This window comes from Camelus bactrianus, chromosome 10 (assembly GCF_048773025.1).
Source record: "Camelus bactrianus isolate YW-2024 breed Bactrian camel chromosome 10, ASM4877302v1, whole genome shotgun sequence".
Classification (NCBI taxonomy): Eukaryota; Metazoa; Chordata; class Mammalia; order Artiodactyla; family Camelidae; genus Camelus; species Camelus bactrianus.
The window spans coordinates 9,019,146-9,036,835 of NC_133548.1; the positions used below are offsets into that span (position 1 = coordinate 9,019,146).

Sequence of the window (17,690 nt, forward strand, 5' to 3'; positions counted from 1 at the left end):
TAATAATCAAACCACCAGTAGGTTCTCACCTCCTGAAGTGTCATGTGATGACAGTAAGCCCGTGCTGCCTTTAACGCCCTTGGCTTCATATAGTGAGGTTTTGCGGAGCCCCTGAAATGCACTTTATTTTTGACTTGAATACTTAAGAGCTTTGAGAACTGAGTCAAGGTGACAATGGTTCTGTCGTTGGATGGGGTTACAGGAACTTTATTTGACTAAGCCTTTGTACTTTCTGACACCCCCAGGAGCCTCATAATCCTTGATAAACATGCTTTTTTCATGTCTTGAGAAATTGTCATGTATCAAAGGATAATTTGAAAGAAAAACAGGGATGATCAAGGTCATTACCCAAATATTATAAAGAAAATTACGTGTAGATAGGTTGAACCCTGGTGAAAATGGAGAGTGAGCAGCTTTCCTTATCTAAGAGGAGGGTCTTCTGAGAGGTCTTGTTAAACTCATCTGGGCAAGTTAGGAGGAAGTCTTCCCATTTTATAGCAAAGAGAAAAGTTCATCCAAAAGTCCCCTCTCCTGAGTCCCCTAGACTGGTGCTGTCCATTAGAACGTTCTGTGATGATGGAAATGTTCACATCTGCAATGTACAGTAAGGTGGCCACCAGCCACGTGTGGCTGTGGAGCACTCAAGAATGGCTAGAATGAAGAACAGAAATTTACATTTTGTTTAATTTCAGTTTTCTTCAATTTGAGTAACCACATGTGGCTGGTTGCTACCCAAGTGGACAGTGCAGGTCTAGATATGTTTAAATGCGTATTTTTGTGTTGTGCCACTGATATATGCACTACAGAAAATTAGATACATGTTAAATTCAAATTCGGGTGTGTATACTTTTAAATTTTGTCTCTACTGATGTCAAATGTACTTGTACTTGCTTTTCTTTTCAAAAATAGGATCATACTGAACATACTGATTTTAATCTTTAAAAAAAGTAATATACAGGGAACATCTCCCCATGCCAGAACTTTATATAATTTTTTTAATTTAAAAAGTTTTTAAAGTCTACTTGATTTACAATTTTGTGTTAGTTTCTGGTGTACAGCATAGTGAGTCAGTTATACATATATATTCTTTTTCATTATATGTTATTATAAGCTATTGAATATAGTTCCCTGCGCTATACAGTAGGACCCTGTTGTTTATCTATTCTGTATACAATAGCTTATTATATAAATTTTGATAGCTGGAGTGCCCTCTGTTGAGTGGATAATAATGGAAAATGATTATTTTAAGCACATTGCTTGAGTTATCCCACGTGATCCTCACCGCCCTCTGAGGTGGATATCATCTCATTTTACAGATGAGGACTCCAAAGTAAATGAAGATTAACATGTACTTTGCAAAACTCAGGCAGAGGCAGTGGGGGAGCCAGGATCTCACAGCTCCCAATTTGGTGGGCTAACTTCAGAGCCTGCTGTTGAATCGCTCTGCTTTAAATAAATCAAGTTTAAAATAAGCATTCAATTCATCTAAAAGACACCCCAACTGCTTTGTTCTTAGTTCTAATCTTAGAGCTTGAACACATCCTTTGTGCTACATTCAGTAATGGCCGAGATACCTTTCTTTAAGTTGTTTTATTTAATGGGGCATCCTGTCAATTACTGAAGAGTTTATTGGGAGTACCTGGGCCTTCATCTCTGACCACTAAGATGCCTTTAGGTGATGTCGAGCCACCGCTGTGGGGGGGCCTGTTTTCTTACTAGGCTTGTAAAACCTTCCACATCAAAAGCCAATCTCGCCAGCCAAGAGTTACGTGCCTTGCTTCAGAGTACAGCACTTGAAAACAGATACTAAGTGTAAATGAGTTAATCTGCTTGTGTTCATAGCCAAGCTCCCCACCTGTAAAACATGGCTTATATACTGGTTGAGCACCTGCAGTGAGCAACGTACGTGGGTTCTCCTCCAGAAGACATGGAGGGACATATGGCAAGGTCCTTACTGAAGACTTCAGACCGCATCCACCAAATCGACATGGCAGCTCATGTAAATAACACGGGCAAAACACCAGGTTCAATGGAGCAGAGAAAGGGCGGTGCTGTTTCCAAGAAAAACTCCAAGAAGAGGGAGATGTTTGACCCAGGAGCTGAGCCGTCATACAATGGCTAAGCTTTCAGCTGGAAGAAATCCCAATTGGAGAAACAGAATGCTATCAAAGAGTATTGGGTTTTGACTTAAAACGTGTGTGAGTGTACGTGGGTAAGCCATTTCCTCTTCTTATCTCAGTGAGGGGTTTGCAAAGCTGCTGACCACAGACACGTCATCTTTGTTTACACTTCCTATCCTAATTACAAACTAATAAATGCCAACTGTCAAATAAAAATAAGAAAATCTAGGCAAATATAAAGAAGAAAACTTAAATTATCCTATTCCTACCCCTTAGAAAAATTTCCTTCTAATCTTTCTCCTACCTGCCCCCACTACCACACACATGCTTTACCACATTAAGTGAGATTATGCTGAATATACATTTTATACCCTAGGATTTAACCTAGCATTACATTGTGATTACTTTCTCAAGTCAACACAGATATATTTGTCTGATGTTGTTTGCTTTTTAATCAAAGAAATACATGAACAGCATTTAAGAGTCAAATAGTCCTGCAAAGCTTCTTCTGAAACAAATCACCCTGACACCCTGCTCCCTAGATTAACTCTCGAAACATTTTAGCCAATTCTTTTGAGGTTTACTTCCATATTTTAGAATTACGTAGTCTCTTCATACCTTGCCACTCTGGATGTGGCTAGCAGGCGTTACCTCTTGACTTCTGATACTGGAAATGAGGGTTTAGCCCTCCCCCTGCCCGCCTGCCCCGCCCCACTCAGCCATACCTCTTCTCGCCCTATCTGTCCACTTGAAAACAGATAATAAAATGGTGTGAGTTAATCTGCTTATGTTCATAGCTAGTCACTGGATTACTTTTTCTTTCCTACCCAACTTTTAACTTTTCCTAGCTTTAACACTCGTCTTATTTTTTTTTTTTTTGTTAGATTTGTTTTCTTCATACCTATTTCTAATTTTTCTCCAAATCTCCCTTGGAAGTGTAAAACTCCTTACTATAAATTTAAGCACATTAGGCATTTTACCAACGTCATCCTCTTTGGGGTGTTTTCCCAGAGCCTGGCGAGTGGCTCCCAAGGGGACAGGCTGCTCTCTCTGCACTGCAGCCCAGTTGTGGTCCTGCGCTCTCCCTGCTCCATTATCACCCTGAGGACTCCCTTCTCCTCACTCTTGTGTTGAGACCTGGATTTCCAGATGGGGTGGCTTTTTCTTTCTTGGTTTACTCCTTCATTTTGGTGAAACACATCCTCTAGAAGCTTTCTGGAAATGGGTGCAGTGTGGCTAAAATGTCTGACATTTGCATGTCTGTTAATGGGGCACATTCAGCCCCATTCTTGATTGATGATCTGTCTAGGAATTGGACTCTAGGTTACAAGTCATCCTCCCACAGATCTTTTTAGGCCTTGCTCTGTTGTCCTCCAGCCTCCAGTTTCCTGCTGAGAGGGCTGCTACCAGGTTGATTTGTCATCCTCTCACTGGAATCTTTTAGAAGGGAGCTTCTCTTTGTCCCCTAGTGCTCTGAGTGTCATGGTGATGTCTGAGGTCTGGGTCTGCTTCCATCCATTGACAAAAAAAGCCCTTTTATTCTATCAACTCATATCATCAGTTTTGGACATTTTTCTTGAGTTGTTTTTCAACAATTTCTGCTCTCCATTGTCTTGGTTCTCAGATTCTCAGATTCTGCTCTTGCTGGCTTGTGCCCTAGTTTCTTATAATTTCTGATGAATTTTCTAGCTCTTCATCTTTTTCTCTGCTTTCTGAGAGATTCCTTCAACTTTGTCTTCCAACCCCTCCTTTGAGTTTCTAATTCTATCAGTATATTTTATTATAGCATGTTAACATTGCATAATGTAAAAAATTTAGTATAATATATTTGGGGGAGCTTTGTTTTGCTCCCTGTCCCTTTTTCATAGCATTCTTTTATTCCATAGATGTAGTATCTTCTTTTGGGGGGGTGGGTAATTATGTTTATTGATTGATCGATGGATGGAGGTACTAGGGATTGAAGTCAGGACCTTGTGCATACTAAGCAAGCACTCTGCCACTGAGCTGTAGCCTCTCCCTGATGCAGTATCTTCTCACATCTCTCCTTTCCATACTTCTTGTCTTGTCACTGTTTCCCTCAAGTTGCTTTCTTTCTGTTTCTTTTTTCTGTCTTGCTTCTGTCTTTGATGTAAGAGGTCATCATCCTCAAATGTCTAACAATCCTTGATTCTCAGTTCCTATGTAACAGTGAAACATAAAAGAGCGATTGGGAGTTTGGGGCTCACAGATGGGGCTGGTCCAGCCTGGGCAGGATGTAGGGTGATCTAAGTCCCCTCCACTCTCCTTCTAGGGGGCATATACCCAGCGTGAGCAATCTGGGGGCCTCAGCAGTCAGGTCTAAATCCTTTACTTAGTCCAGTTATTTTAGGGAACATGACCCTGACCCTCAACCATTTCTGGTGTGGCTCAGTTCAAGACTCTGCTTTTACTATGCACAGAGAACAAATTTCCAGGCTTCAGCTGGGGTGGAGAAAAGGGCAGTTGGTCATCTGCTTAGAACAGAGGAGGAAATCTGGGGATCTAATTTTATCTTTTTTTTTTAAATTGAAGTATAGTCAGTTTCTGGTGTACAGCATAATGTCCCAGTCATGTATATAATATATATATTTATTTTCATATTCTTTTTAATTAAAGGTTATTACAAGATATTGAATATAGTTCCCTAAGCTATACAGAAGAAATTTGTTTTTTATCTATTTTTATATTTACTGGTTAACATTTACAAATCTCAAACTCCCAAATTTATCCCTTCCCACCCACTTCTAATTCCATCTTAAAAAAACTTTCAGGCTGCTCTTCTCTCTGAGCAATTATTTAATTATTTAATTAATTATATTAAGTAATTGAGACAGCCTCCCCATTATATGGGACACTTTATAAAGACACAACTATAAGGCAACTGTCTCTTTTCTAAGGGATACTTTTGCAGAGGGAGGGGAGAGGTTCAATGTATATTCAAAGAAATGCAAATTAAAACCACAATGAGCTACCACTCTACACCCACCAAAAGGGCTGCAGGTAAAGAATGGATAATACCGGGCGTTGACAAGGATGTGGAGCAACTGGAACGTTCATATAGTACTGGTGGGAATGCAAAAATGATGTCACCACTTTAGGAAACTGTTCAGCAGGTTCTTATAAAGTTCAACATATACTTATTGCATGACTCAGCAATTCACTCCTAGGTGTGTTTACTCAAAAGAAATGAAAATATGTGTCCACACAAAGACTTGGCCATAAGTGTTCTTCACAGTTGTGTTCAGCACAGCCCCAAACCAGAACGATCATCAAGAGGATGGGATAAAAGAGATGTGGTATAGCCATAGGGTGGAATGCTAGTCATCAAGAAAAATGAACAAAGTACACGTAACAACATGGGTGAGTTTAAAAATATTATACTGAATGAAAGAAGCCAGGCACAAAAGAGAATACCTATGATTCCATTCATATGAAATACTAGAAAAAGAAAAACTACTTCAGAGTGACAAAAAGTAGATGGCTGATTTCCTGGCCCAGCAGTGCGAGCGAGGTGGAATGGGTTGCAGAGGTGCACGAGGAAACTTTCTGGGACGGGGGCATGTTCTATCTTCGATGGTATTTGTAGATTCATGAGTGTAAATGTTTGTCAAAAGGATTAAAGTGTCTATTTACAAAACAGGTGCATTTGATTGTATGTAAATTATACTTCAATAAGTTTTGTGTGTGTGTGTGTTTTCAGCGAGGCATGAGTGAAGAGATTATGACTTCTGTCCATGGGTAGGGATTGCTGGCTGTTGACCACTGGGCTTCACTTGAGGGAGCCGGCAGTTTTGTTTTGTTTTTGTTCTTGTCTTTCGTCACATATATGCTTTTATTGTGAGCAACTGGTGGAACATTCCCAGCAATAATTAAAATATTAACTTACCAAAGGAGGGATTCAGTGAAGCTGCCTCATTGGAACCCCTGGGAACTCATACGTAGATGGTGACCCAGAGCAGCAGGGAGAGGACTCCAAAGCCCATGAAGAGCGAAGCCACCAGCAAGATGAGGAGATATCCTGAGTGTACTTGGGAGGAGGTGAGCTCATAGATGTAGAGCTGGGCAGTGAAGAACATGACACAACACCTTCCTTGTGTCTATTTCTAATGCAAAAAAAAAGTAGAAGGTAGCTCCTGCTTTGAAAAGCTACAGCACCACAGTCAGATGAAGAAAGACATCAGGTTCACTGCTCATGGCTTCAACTCCCTTTTGCCAGGAACAGGGTAATCCACCACTCTGCCTCCGAAGAACTCAAGCCTGCAGTTTTGATGATCTCTTTCATGGACCTTTTCATTTCCTTAAAAAAGGAGGCGCCACATTTTTGCCTGGCAGGTTGGGGTGGGAAGGAACCTGACTGTCTTGGTTCTGGAATTCAATACAGTTCCCTGTCCTGACTTAAATCGTTAGTCTTTCTCTTCTCTGTGAGGCTGGATCCTGGCCCCAGGCTTTCCTGAGTCACACCACCCCTCCAGGGTCTTGCAGAGCTCCGCTCCTGCACCACACCCCCAGCTCCAGTCCTTTCCTGTAGTCACCATTTCCTTTCCAGATACTTGTTAACTCACCCTCTGAGGTCGGTCCTTTCCCCTACGCCATTGTCATTGTGGTTTCACCTTTTTTACTTATGGTGGGAGAGGAGATAAACCCACAGTGCATGAGTCAATTTGCCATGCTTGTTAGCTTTTCAAAGCAGGAACCACCTTCTGCTTTTTCTTCTTTACTAGAAATAGACCCAGGGAAGGTGTTCAAGAAATATTTGCTGAATAAGCGAATGACGACCACGGGTCTGGTCTCACTGCAGTGGGAGATGGTGCACAAACTAAATCTGAATTTCTGTAATTGGTGACCTTCACGAATGTGGTTGTGAAACACCACTTCTACATGAAGAGCTGAGTGAGTTTCCTTATCCAGAGAAGAGAGGTGAGGATACCTGCTCGTTTCAGTACAGAGATGATGAAAGGCAGGGAAAAAAAGAGAAAACAACGTAAAACCCAGCAAATATTTACCATATGTTGGTTTTTTTGGTTAGATGGCTTTTTTAGTGGTACTTCCAACAGTCTGTAGAATTAATATACGACAGGAGTTTTTTATTTTACTATTTTTTTTCTTCTGCTTAGAGGATAAAGAACAGTACAACAGAGAAAATCTAAGTGACTGAGTGATTTTGTTGACATGTGTAGGGCTGGGCTTTGGTAAAACTCTAAAAACGTATCAATTTGGTGCAATTAAAAAACTTCTCCTTATTCCTCCTTTTTTTGACAGGAATTGTGACAGAATGGCCCCCTCCTCACCTCCCCCCACAGATCTCCACTCCCTAGTCCCTAGACCTTGTGAATTATCTGTGTGCTACCTCACATTGTCAGAGCAGGCAGCTGGCTAGATATGACCAGAAGAAGGGGGACACAGGCCAAAAGGCAGGAACTGGGCAAAAAGGAGGGGCACGGGCCAAATGCAGGAAAACACACATAGTGTAAACAACAGGGGTCCCTGGGCAGAGAAAGGCAGGAACCTCTGGGCGGACAAGTGGCCACACATTTTGGGGTGACAAGTGTCCTAGAGGCTGACAAAGACAGGTGGGAAAAGGCAGAAATCTCCCGTATCTGAATGTAACCTTTTGCTCATTATGCCCTCATTTCAATAAAATTAGCCTTGCAGATTAGAAGTACCCATCATGCACCGATGCCGTGACACTTCCAATCCAGGCTAAATAAGGACAAAAATCCCTCCTCCCTTCTGGAAGGTGGAGCTGGGATGACAATCAGGAAATGAGACCCCAGATCCCTCCCCAGTGAACATTCCACCCATTCAGTTTTACACTCTATGTAACCAACTTGCCAAAGAAACTCAGGGCCGCTGCTCACCTGAGCCTGCCCGCTCTCCCCTTGAGAGTGTACTCTCCATCCCTTAATAAATCCCCACTTTACTTTCTTAACCTCTGGGTCCTGTCTCTGAATTCTTTTTGCAACGGGACGAGAACCTAGTTACCAGCAACAACATGGCCAAGGAAAATTAAGGTAGCAGATGGGATTGAGGTTACTAATTAGCTGAAGTTGAAAAAAAATGATTGTCTTGTTTTATCTAATGCGCCCAGTATGATCACAGAGATGATTAAATTTGGAAGAGGGAGGCAGAAGATATTACAGTGATGAGACTCAACAGCCACTGCTGGCACTGGAGACAGAGGGAGGGGTAGTGAGACAAGGAAGGAGGGAGCCTCTAGAAGATGGAAAAGGTAAGGAAATAGATTCTCCCCTTAGAGCCTCCAGAAAGGAGCACAGCCCTGGTGATGCCCAGATTTAGCCCCAAGACACATCCGATCTACAGAACAGTAAGATAATAAATGACACCATTTAGGCCACCAAGTGTGTGATACACTGTTAGATCAGCACGGGAAAACTCATACAGGAATTAAAACCATTTAAGTTCCTTAGACCAGTAAGATGATACAGGTAATCAGTTAACTTCCTGCTGGGCCAGTCTCTTAACTAGTTTGCTAATGTACCTATAGGATTGCCCCTCTGCAGGTGTATTTATAGGAAACCCTGTTAAGCATCTTCCCAGAGGGTTATAAAAACACAGCCACTTAGAAAAGAGAGGTTTGCCCTGTCTTTATCCTCAGTTAAACTATAGAAGAAATTGTTCCTGACTCACATACCTAACTCAGGGGAGCCCAACTTGGAGATGAAGAGCTGTGAGCTCTTCGTAGGTGGACTTTGCTTTTTTTTTTAATCCTTAGAGACTTCTCTAAAGTCAGTTGTTAAAGTCCAAGGTCTCTTGGCAAAGCAGGCCATTCCCAGCCCTTAGTTCCCCATGCCTCCCTCCCCTTCCTCCCGCTCTGCTCCACACCCCCCACACCCCCAACCGCTGCCTCTGTGGTCAGGCGTTCTGCTTCTTCCAGGGTTTCAGTTGGAGGCATCAACCCTCTTGTCCTTCAGCCAACCCTTCTGTAACTGATACTCCCCATCGTGGACCAGAGGGAGCAAAGCTTCAGGTTAATGTCAAAAGGATTTTAACCCTTGCTCTGCTCAGAAGCCTCCTGTGTGTGCCTGGAGGAGGCAGGGTGACAGAGTTCCTGGATTTCAGTCCTAACTAGGGTCAAGGGGAAGCTGTGAATCAGCACAGTGCCCAGGACCTTTCCTAGGCTTTGCTCAGGCAAAATCAAGAGAAAAATAAAGCATGACATCACATGCTCTGTGCCCAGGAGCCCACTGGAAAGGAGGAAAGGGGGGCCCCCCATCAGAAATGGGTCTTTGTATTGTAGTAGCACTGACCACCAAGAAACTCCATGAAAGCTCAGATTGTTTGAGGCCAAAACATACACACCTGAAAGTTCTGGAAGTGGGTATCAGTGATGGTTGCACAGCATTGTGGATGTACTTAATGCCACTGAATTGTACATGAAGTGGTTCAAATGGTAAATTTTACATTATCTGTGTTTGATCACAATTAAAACAACAACAGAAGCTCAGTTGCTTGCTTCTAAAACCTAAGAATGTTCTTTTTTAAAAATATATTGACTTTTTTATCTTGAGATATAACTGATATATCACATTATATTTGTTTCAAGTGTACATTGCAAAATGATCACCACAATAAGTCTTAGATCCATTCCTTTTTTTATTGAAGTATAGTTGATTTACAGTGTTGTGTTAGTTTCTGGTGTGGAGCATAGTGATTCAGTTATACATTATATATATTCCTTTCATATTCTTTTTCAATAAGTTTTTACAAGATATTGAATATCGTTCCCTGTACTCTATAGGAGGTCCTTGCTGTTTATCTATTTTATATATTGTAGTTTGTATCTGCAAATACTGAACTCCTAATTTATCCCTCTCTCGCTTTGGTAACCACAAGTTACCATGAGTACTATGTCTGTGAGTCTGCTTCTGTTTGGTAAATAAGTTCATTTGTACCATTTTTTTAGATTCCACATATAAGTGATATCATATGCTATTTGTCTTTCTCTGTCTGACTGACTTCACTTAGTATGATAATCTCTAGGTCCATCCATGTTGCTGCAAATGGCATTATTTTACTCTCTTTTATGGCTGAGTAGTATTCCACTGTGTATATATACACCAAAATTTCTTTATCCAATCACCTGTTGATGGGCATTTAGGTTGCTTCCATGTCTTGACTATTGTAAACAGTGCTGCTGTGAACATTGGAGTGCCTGTATTTTTTCAAATGAGAGTTTTCTCCAGGTATATGCATAGGTGTAGGATTGCTGGATCATATAATAACTAAGATCCATTTTTTTGGTGGGGGGGACAGAGTAATTAGGTTTATTTATTATTATTATTTTAATGGAGATACCAGGAACCTCGTGCATGCTAAGCACTGCACTCTATCATTGAGCTATACCCTCCCCTCCCCAACTAAGATCCATTCTTTTTTTTTTATTATTATTATTGAGTTATAGTCAGTTTACAGTGTTGTGTCAATTTCCAGTGTATAAGATCCATTCTTGAGTCTCTTTTTCACTCACCCCACACAAACAATCTATGAAGAAGTCTTGTCACCTCTGCCTCTAGGAGATTTCCAAAATCCATCCTCTCCATCTCTACAACTATGCCCTGGTCCAAGTCACCATCTCTACCCTTGATTACTGCAGCAGTAACTTCCTAACTCATAACTCATCCTCTTGATCGACATAGGCTCCTCTGCAGCCCATTTCCCTCCCAGCAGCCAGAGCTCGTAACTGCGCTCGCAGTCTTCTCCTGGCTGAAACCAAATGGATTCCCCTGGCTCTCGTAATAAAAGCCAAGCTTCCTGCCCGGCCTCCAGGTTCACAAGATCTATCACAATCTGCCTCTCCAGCCGCATCTCCTGCCACTTCCTTTCTGGCTCAGCATGTCCAGCCACTTTCTTTCTGCTCCTTGAACGTGCTGAGCTTGCTCCCACACCAGGCCTTTGCTCTTGCTGCTTCCTCTGCCGAGTCTCCACATGCTGGCTCCTTCCTGGCACTCAGACCTCAGCTTCACATCCTTTCCTTTCTTTTTTATTTTTTAATTTTTGGGGGGGATGAGGTAGGTAATTCGGTTTATTTATTTTTTTAATGGAGGTACTGGGGATTGAACCCAGGACCTCGTGCAGGCTAAGCATGTGCTCTACCACTGAGCTGTACCTTCCCAGGCCTTTCCCTTCTAAGTCTAAAGTAGCCACCATGTCACTCCATCACATGTCCCTGGTGCATACCCCTTATAGCCCTTATTTTTATTTAATTAAAGTATAGTCAGTTTACAATGTTGTGTTAATTTCTGGTGTACAGCATAGTAATTCAGATATATATATATACACACATACATTCTTTTTCATATTCTTTTTCATTATAGGCTACTATAAGGTATTGAATATAGTTCCCTGTGCTGTACAGCAGGACCTTGTTGTTTGTGTATTTTGTATATAGTAGTTAATATCTGCAAATCCCAAACTCCCAATTTATCCCCCCTCCACTTTCCCCCACTGGTAACCATAAGTTTGTTTTCTATGTCTGTGAGTCTCTTTCTGTTTTGTAAATAAGTTCATTTGTGTCATTTTTTTAGATTCACAGAGAAGTGATAGCATATGATATTTTTCTTTCTCTGTCTGACTTACTTCACTTAGTATGATGATCTCCATTTCCATCCACGTTGCTGCAAATGGCATTATTTCATTCTTTTTTATGGCTAAGTAGTATTCCATTGTGTATATATACCGCAACTTCTTTATCCAATCATCTGTCAATGGACATTAAGGTTGCTTCCATGCCTTGGCTGTTGTAAATTGTCCTCACTGTTCCCTAATATTTTCTTGTTTATTTGTCTCATCATGTATTATCCATCGCCTCCCTCTAGCATGGAAACTCCACGAAGAGCAGAAACCTGCACTTCTGGGTCCCCAGGATTTAGCATGGTGCCTGGCACATGGCAGGTGCACAACACATCTGACTGGGTGAACGAATGAAGAATTAAAGTGCATTTCTCAAGCATCAGGAATATCACTGTAGCAGGCTGAATGGTAGCACCCAAAAAGATACGTCCAAGTCTCAGAACCTGTTAATGTGATCTTATTTGGAAAAACAGTCTTTGCAGGTATAATTAAACTGAGGATCTTGTGATGAGATCATCCTGGATTACCTGGGTGGGCCTTAAATCCAATGACAAATGTCCTTAGAAGACAGAGATATAGCAGAGATGGCCACATGAAGACACAGGCAGAGATTGGAGTGATGTTGCCACAAATCAAGGAATGCCTGGAGCCACCACAATCCAGAAGAGGCAGGGAAGGATCCTCTCACTTAGAGCCTTCAGAGGGAGCTCTGCCAACACCTTGAGTTCAGACTTCTGGCCTCTGGAACTGTGACAGAATAAATACCAATTGTTCTAAGCCACCCAGTCTGCGGTCACGTGTTACAGCAGCCCCAGGACACAAAAGGTACTTCATGCTGAACTCGTCTGGCATGTTTGAACTGGGTGTTCACTTTGATGTTATGTTAACCACACACAGTAGCATGGGATTATCTCCCACGTGCTTTCATATTTCTGCCACTGATAACCAAGGGAAGGATGTCACTGTTCTGCACCTTGGAGTTGCCCATAATAGTTTGCAGAGCATTAGGGTCAGAACAGGTGCTCAGCAAGTCGGTGTTGATTGAATGGTGGGGAATATTGATACATTCACTGCTCAGCTTGGGGCTACAAAGCAGAGACTCTGGCATCATGAAGGATCCAGGGAATTTGCTGCACATTAAAGCCCTGAGTTGACACACGTTTGAGTGTCACCTCGGCCTCATGTACACTAATCTGCCATCCCTCACACCCAGCCTTTACAACACAGGGAATATAGCTAATATTTTACAATCACCATAAATGGAGTATAACCTTTAAAAATTGTGACTTACTATTTTGTACACCTGTAACTTATATAACATTGTACATCAACTTTACTGCCATTAAAATTTTAAAAAACAGAGGGTGGAGAATAGCTCAGTGGTAGAGCGCATGCTTAGCATACACGAGGTCCTGGGTTCAATCCCCAGTACCTTCATTTTAAAAAAAGCATTAAAAATAAAAAAGGACAAAACAAAACAAAATTTTAAAAAACAGCCTTTAGCTCTTGCTTCTCGGTCCCAGCTGAGCTTGACTTCTGTGGAACGGGCTTTTAAGCCTTGTTCTCTGATTGGCACTTGGAAGATTGTCAACAAGACTGAGTTCAGGGAGGGGACCACCCAGAGGATGAGGTGGGGGATGGGTTAATGGCTTTGTTCTGGGTTCCTCACTGGCTCCATCTGTGGGCACACACCCAAGTCCAGTGGTCTCTGGGGGCCTTCTCAGGCAGAGGAGGAAGGGACAGTGGGAGACGAAATCAAAGGGGAAAAAGAAAAAAAAAAAACATAAAAACCACAAGAAATTGGGAGAAACAGCAGGGCTGAGGGAAATGCAAGAACCTCAGAGTTGGTTAGTCAGTGGAAGCTGGTTCCGGACAGAAAAGGCTGGGCTCTGGCCTGTGGGCACCAAACGTGTTGACAGCCACGTTAGGGAGCAGTGGATGCTGGTCTTTTCCTAAGAGCACGCCTCTGTTTTTCTTTCCTTTTTTGACTGTGGGGTTTTCCACTTTGCCTTTCCTGCCCAGACTTCTCTGGGAATCCTTGCGCTCCTTTGCAACAAGGTTCTTCTGGCCTTGCTGGAGAGAAGGGCTTTGATAAATGCTCCACGGGGTACACAAGACCCCCTCCCTGCAGAAGGCAGCGAGATGCTGCCCCCTGCTCCCTCTGTGCCTGTTGGAAGGACAAAGGCAGGGATGGTTGTCTTTCCTGTGCTGGGGCAGTGGAGGGCGTGTGTGGCCAAGCGGCCAGCATCTGGGACAGAGATGATGAAAGGTGCCTCTATTTTCCATTTCTCTCTGTTTCCTTTTCTGGATTCCCCCTCCCCTACCCCCCATTTTCTTTCCAAACACAGAAAGGAGCAAACGTTAGTGTGAAGCCAGAAGTGAAGATAAAGAGAGGAAAAGAGCAGAGGAGGACAGGAAGGTGATGCTTCCATGGTAACCGTGTGAGGCTTACTTGATGATTAGGTAGCAAAGTCAATACAAGCAATTTCTGTAAGGAAGATTGTTCAGTAAACAAATTAGGGATGCTATGTACCTGCCAGAGAGTTACAGCTCAGGTTGGACTTCTTAGGAGGTCAATTTTCTCAGCCTCGGGCTATAAAGATTGAAATTGGCCACTGAAGGCAGAGAAGGATAGATTAGGAGTTTGGGATTAGCAGATACACTCTATTATATATAAACTTGATAAACAACAAGGTCCTACTGTAGAGCAGAGGGAACTATATTCAATACCTTGTAATAGCCTATAATGAAAAAGAACATGAAAAGGAACATATGTATGTATAACTGAATCACTATGTTGTGCACCAGAAATTAACACAACATTGTAAACCAACTGAACTTCAACTAAAAACAAAAAGCCTTTAAAAACACAGCTTAATAAGTTGAAATACGTGTCTGCTTTCCTTACTCCTACAAGGCTTCTCCGCTTCTCTCTTCACCTTGGCATTTGAACGGGCTGCAGATGAGTGCGTCAGCTGAGATGAGGTCATTGATTTACTCGAACCAGACGTGTGTCAGTCTTTCTCTGAGGAGGGAAAGGGTAGGTACTCATTTCATACCTCAACCAGGACACCCTGGCTGAAATAACCTGAAAATATGCCCCCATCTCCCTCAAGGGTCTGTTTTGAGATTCTGACAAGATGGTTACGTTCTTCAAATCCCTTTGAAAGTGAAGGCACTGGCCAGGGCTAATGGTGCTGTTATATTTCTTTCTTACAGACTGGGAGCACAGGAAGTGGCTTGTTCTCATGCCTGGCTGGCGGCTTTGCTGGGATGAGAACCTGGGGACCTGACCCCCAGCCCGGGGCAAAGCCTGCCTGGCAGAGTGTTTAGATGGGTCTCATGTCTTGCAACTCCTTCCATTAAAAGCAGTCTGGTGGGGAGGGTATAGCTCAGTGGTAGAGTGCATGCTTAGTATGCATGAGGTCCTGGGTTCAATCCCCAGTACGTTCATTAAAAAAAAAAAAGTAATTAAAAAATAAATAAACTTAATTACTACCTCTACTCCCAATAGGAAAAAATAAATAAAAACAGTCTAAAAATTGCCTAGAAGGAGAGCCTGCCACCACCTACTTTCTGCTCTGGGGGAAGAACGCCTGTCACCCTAAGGCTGGCTGGTGGGAGGGGGAGGCTGGGGCTGCGGTGGGCAAGGGCAGCAGGCAGAGGGACTGCAAAGAAGTCATCCTGGCAAGAGATGGTGAGAGGCCGGATTCTGGAAGGAACCAAGCAGAGGGGACCACTTTGAGAAATCCTGTTTCTCTTTTGCTAAATCTCACTTTCTGTTCTGGAAACATTCAGACTGACACAGAAGCAAAGAGAATGGTATGACAGACATCCATATATCCGGCACCCACATTCAGCAGTTATCAACAGTTTGCGTTGGCGAGCTGGTGGGAGGTGAGGTGGAGACGACTCGGTGATTTGATTGATTAGATGGTGGGAGAGGGGGTGGGTGATGCGAGGAGGAAGAGCAAAAAGGGAAAGAAGAATCCAGAATGATCCTGGGCTTCTGGTCTGGGTCGGGTAGACAATGGAAGAGGTTAAGCCAGCCTGGAGGAAGACGATGAGCTGGGTGAGCAGAGGCGCGCAGGAGCACAGGGCTGTGCTATTTGCCACCCCACTTCCCAGTTCCTTGCACTGCTACCTCCTAAATGAATAAGCAAAGGACACTGGGTAGTGGGGTCCACCAAGGACTCCCTGAGCCTACTGCAGGATGGGCCTGCCTAAGGGCTGAGCTGGGGGTTGGGGGAGCGGGTGGAACTCTCTAGTTCTTAAACCTTGGGTGTGCCCCTTGAGGATTTCTGAAAATGAAGAATAACCCCTTTGCATTTTTCCCATAAAAAGACAGGTTTCACAGATGAACAGAAGGATGCAAGAGGGTGTTTTGGGAAAAGAATGGGTAATGTAACAATGATGGTTCCACCTTGCAGGACGTGCCCAGGCTCTATCCTGAAAAACACTTACAGTGCACAGCAGAGGGGACAGGAGGTGTCCCAGGGTGGGTCATGCTGACCTACAGTGGGTCCAGGCCAGGGAGCAGGCCCCTCCTCATGTTCCTGACACAGCCCATCTTATTTTAGGTCAGGATGACACTGACTGGTCTCGATTTGGGCAAGTTCCGGCTTCTCCTCTGTTTTTAATGAGGGATGTGATCACCCTGGTGGGCTGATTTTCGTAATTCCCAAGCGACTCTTATCGCAATTTACGCAATTATGGGCCACACCAAGGGTGCCCTTTGAGTCTGGTTTCATCACCCCTGAGGTGTACATGGTTCTGAGATACAGACCTCATGGGCGTCCTTTACACAAGAAGCTCTTGGACATTCTGGCCAGTCCTAGGCTGCTGCAGGCTCTCCTTTGTCTTTCAGCCAAAAAAGCAAAACAAACAAATTGTTCCCTCTCTGTTGAACTTCTGCCAGCCTTCTAGACCCAGCACACGGCCTTCAAAGGGGCCTCTCCTTGCATAGTAATTCCTCCCATTAATTTGTCTCACATGACTCAGAAGCTGGTGCCCTCTACCTGTAGCAATCGTCACAGACCCATTTGGCATGTGCGGAACTGTGTCAGCTCCCCAGCTGGAGTCAGAGCTCCTTGGGGACTTGCCACTTTCCCTCCCGTCCAGGGCAGCCATGTAGAGTTCACCAAGTCTGGTGCATTCAGAGGTGGTTCACCTGAGTTGTGGTGAAAATGATTTTGCCTAAAATATTAAGATGGGAGCCTAAGGTAGCAAATTGCCCCAGCACAATCCAGGACGGTTGAACTGATTTCAGCAGCTCTGACACCAGTGGGGATCTTGAGAGTGGCCCAGGGAACATGTGCTGCCTTGGGGAGATGTGACATCGTAGAGTCACATTTTGATTACTAAGACTTTCGATTTTTAAGAACATCAGTCTCCTTTGACTCAAATCTCCTCTCCACACTGTCCAAAATGCAATGGCTTTAGGGTTTGAGGGGATTAAGTAGAGGTGAGAGAGGAGGGTCTTCTTCTTCCTCAAATCCCTTTGCGCTTGTGCTTTTTCTTCTATTGTTAAGTACAGTTGATTTACAATGTTGTGTTGATTTCAGGTGTACAGCAAAGTGATTCAGTTACATGCAGGCACGTGTATCTATTCTTTTTCAGATCCTTTTTCATTACAGGTTATTACAAAATATTGAGGATCGTTCCCTGTGCTACCCAGTCCTTGTTTCTTGTGCTTATTCTTTTTGTGTTGAGAACGGAACCAGGGAGAAGGAATTCAGTGTTTCTCTGACTGCCCATGGCAGCGGTCCCTTCCCTGTTTTTTGTAAAAGCCTCCATCCACAGTGATGCCTGTTTCTCTCTCCAGCACCGGCCATTCCTCTTTTTAGAGGGTCAATAGCACAGGGCTGCTTCTCCTGGGGGACATGGTTCTTGGTTCTTCAAAGGACCCTGAGGGACCTCCCAGCTGGGACTGGTTTCCATTAGGTGGGCTCAGTGCTTCAC

General features: G+C 43.3%; 1 non-coding gene across 1 annotated transcript; it reads left to right on the forward strand.

The window, feature by feature from the left end:
• The first annotated feature begins 15,110 nt into the window (after window positions 1-15,110).
• On the forward strand, window positions 15,111-15,182 carry TRNAT-AGU (transfer RNA threonine (anticodon AGU)). Its single transcript has one exon. It is a non-coding gene; the product is annotated as a tRNA-Thr (tRNA).
• Window positions 15,183-17,690: the final 2,508 nt, after the last annotated feature.